We start from the raw sequence: 3,693 nt of genomic DNA, 5'->3' as shown, positions 1-3,693 counted from the left end.
AAAAAAAAAAAAGAATAGTCTTTCAATTAAAAAGGCCATTGGCTATTGTGACTATCAAGTTTGTTCGGCTTGGGGTCACTAGGGTATTGGCAGAGCACAGTTCTGGCTGTGCTGGGGAGATTATGGCGGTGTCTGGCCTTGGGATTCCACCGGAGCCTTCACCCCTGCCTTTCTTCAGTTGCTCCCTTATGCTATTTCTTGGCCACCACGAGCTGAGCTGCTGTGCTCCACCGTGACCCTCCACCATGACATGACTGCTTGGCGCCAGCTGACCAGGGACTGGATACTCTTAAATGTGAGCCAAATTAAAGATCTCTTCCCCTCACTTGTGGGTGGAAGATGCTGTGTCCGCACAAGAGTAAAGCTAACACACCTGAAAAAGTCAAATAAAGATATCAGTAACTTCACATTTATTAGTCATGAAGTTCAACTTTGTGAATTATTACAAATGAGGTTTTTGAAAATATAGAAACTGACTTTATTAAAAATACATTCTTTAGTGCTCACTTTGGCAACATATACTAAAATTGGAATGACACAGAGAAGATTAGCATGGCCCCTGCCCAAGGATGACATGCAAATTCGTGAAGCCTTCCATATTTTTAAAAACATAATTCAGCATCTGTAAGATGATGCAAAGATGAACAATGTGAGACTAATAGGCATCAATGAGAAAGAAGGAGTCAATACAAATGATATAAAAAGAATATGGGCAGAAGTAATAGCAGAAAACTTCCCAAATATGGGGCAACTATCTGACTGAAGCTATAGAACTCCAAATAACATCAACCCAATTAAAAACACACCCAAACATATAATAATCAAGATCCCAGAAATCCAGCACAAGAACAATATATTAAAAGCTGCTAGAGTAAAGAAACAGATCATATTTAAAGGAAAACCCATCAGAATAATGGCATATTTCTCTTCACAAACCACCAAGTGAAGAAGAGCATGGAGCAAAGTATGTCAAGTCCTCCAAGAAAACACATTCCCAGACTGCTATAACCTGCAAAGTTCTCTGTCGAGGTTGATGGAAAAGTGAAATATTTACATGACAAAGAACAATGAAAGAACTTCATGATGACAAAGCCAACCTACACAGATTACTAAAAGATATTCGAAAGAGGGATCAAAATGACCACAACTCCACAAATGAGAATGGAAAGAACCCACCAAATAGGGCAAACAACTAAACACAGGAGAAAATGGGGAAACAACTGCATGTAAATAACATGTGAATCATAAATCAATACATCTCAATTATAACCATGAATGTAAATGGACTCAATTCACCAATTAAAAGAAATAGATTGGCAGAGTGGATTGGGAAGCAATATCCAACAATATGATGTACATAAGAAACACACTTAACTCATAAAGAAATTCATAGGCTGAAAGTCAAAGGATGGGAAACAATACTACATGATCCATCACCTCAGAAAAAAGGAGGGGTGGCAGTCCTGTTTGCAGACAGTTTGAACTTCAAACCAAGAATGATTAAAAAAATAAAGCCACTACATACTGGTTAGAGGAAAAATACTATAGGAAGATGTAACAGTCATAAAAATATACACACCAAACATGGGAGCACCCAACTGTATAAGAAAGATCTTAATGGACATGCAACCTCTAATATCCAATACCACAATATTAACATGAAACCTTAACACACTGTTATCTCCCCCCAAAATAGGTCAAGCAGACAAAAAATTAGCAAAGAATTTGCAAAACTAAACAAGAACTTGGAACAAATGGACTTAGCAGACATACAGGGAGTGTTTCACCCAATCACATCTCAGTACACATTTTTTTCAGCTGCATATGGGACATTTTCTAAAATAGACCATGTACTAGTCCATAAGTTATGCTTAAGTATATGCAAGAAAACAGAAATTTTCCTATGCATATTATCTGACCACAGTGCAATGAAACTGGAAATAAATGACAAAAGAAACAACAAAAAACTCATAAATATATAGAAATTAAACAACATCCTCCTCGGCAGACCAATGGGTTACAGATGAAATTAAACAAGAAATTAAATAATATCCACAATTCAATGAACATTCAAGCACAACTTATTGGAATTTATGGGATGCAATGAAAGTAGTTCTTAGAGGGAAATTTATAGCTTTGAACTCACACATTAGGAAAACAGAACGGGAACAAATAAAAACCCTAGTGCTGCACTTCCAACAACTAGAAAAGGAAGAGCAAACCAAACCCAAAGTCCAAAGATGGAAGGAAATTATAAAGATTAGAGCAGAAATGAATACAATTGAGACAAAGAAAACAATACAAAGGATTAATGGATCAAAAAGCTGGTTAAATAAAATTGATAAGCCCCTAGCTAACCTCACCAAAAAGAGGAAAGAGAAACTCAAATTCAAGCAATAAAGAGTGAAAAGGGTGAAATTGCCACAGACCCTGTGGAAATTCAGAAGATCTCATGAGCTACTTTGAGAATCTTTACTCTCACAAAATCAAAGACACAGAAGAAATGTACAGATTCCTAGAATGTTGCAAATTACTAAACATGAATCAAGATACAAGAACTCTCAATGACCCAATAACAGCCAATGAAATTCAAAATGTAATAAAAATAAAACCTACTGTCAAAGAAAAGTCCAGATTCTGATGGATTCACAGCTGAATTTTACAAGAAATTTACAGAAGATATAATTCCAATACTGCTAAAATTCTTCCATGAAATTGAAAAGGAAACAATTCCCACAAAATAATTCCTGGAGGCAAAGATTATATTGATAGCAAACCCAGGGAAAGATGCAACTAAAAAAGAGAACTAAAGGCCAATCTCCCTTATGATCATAGGTGCAAAAGTTCTCAATAAAATCTTAGCAAATCATCAAGAAGATTATACACCATTACCAGGTAGGATTCACCCCAGGGATACAAAGATGGTTCAATATACACAAATCTATAAATGTAATACACTATATCAATACAGCGAAATCCAAAAACCAGATGATCATCTCAGTTGATGCAGGAAAAGCTTTTGACAAGGTCCAACACTCATTCATGTCCAAAGTCCTACAGAAAATTGGAATAAATGGCCTCTACCTCAACCTGCCAAAAGCCACCTATGACAATCTAATGGCTAACATAATTCTAAATGAGGAAAAACTGAAATCTTTTACTCTCACATCAGGTACAAGATAAGGATGTCCTCCATCCCCACTCCTATTCAATGTAGTTCTGGAATCATTAGCTAGAGTCATTAGACAAGAGAGAGGAAAAAAAGAATAAGAATAGAGAAAGAAGTTAAACAATCATTGTTTACAGATGGCATGATGCTCTACTTGGAAGAACCAAAAAACTCTACAAAGAAGCTACTAGAACTAATACACAAATTCAGTACCATAACAGGATACAAAGTCAGTACCCAAAAGTCAATAGCATTCCTCTATACAGATAACACACTGAGAGGGAAATTAGATAAACAATACCTTTTACAATAGCGCTGAGGAAAATGAAATACCTTGGAATTCATCTAACTAAAGAAGTCAAATATCTTTTCAAGGAAAATTTGAGTACACTGAAAAAAGAGATCAAAGAGGATTTCAGAAAATGGAAAGAGGGGCCAGTGAAGTAGCTCAGCAGTCTAAAGTTCCTACTTAGGCAAGCTTAGGCATGCACAGGTGACCACAGTTCAATCCCCAGCAGTACATG

At 36.1% G+C, this 3,693-nt stretch overlaps 1 non-coding gene across 1 annotated transcript; it reads left to right on the top strand.

Annotated features, from left to right (window-relative positions):
- Positions 1-499: 499 nt before the first annotated feature.
- On the top strand, positions 500-604 carry LOC111814211. The gene has a single exon (XR_002819256.1). It is a non-coding gene; the product is annotated as a U6 spliceosomal RNA (small nuclear RNA).
- Positions 605-3,693: the final 3,089 nt, after the last annotated feature.

This window comes from Octodon degus, unplaced genomic scaffold (assembly GCF_000260255.1).
Source record: "Octodon degus isolate 3935 unplaced genomic scaffold, OctDeg1.0 scaffold00008, whole genome shotgun sequence".
Taxonomy (NCBI): Eukaryota; Metazoa; Chordata; class Mammalia; order Rodentia; family Octodontidae; genus Octodon; species Octodon degus.
This window is presented reverse-complemented; position numbering and strand designations above follow the sequence as displayed.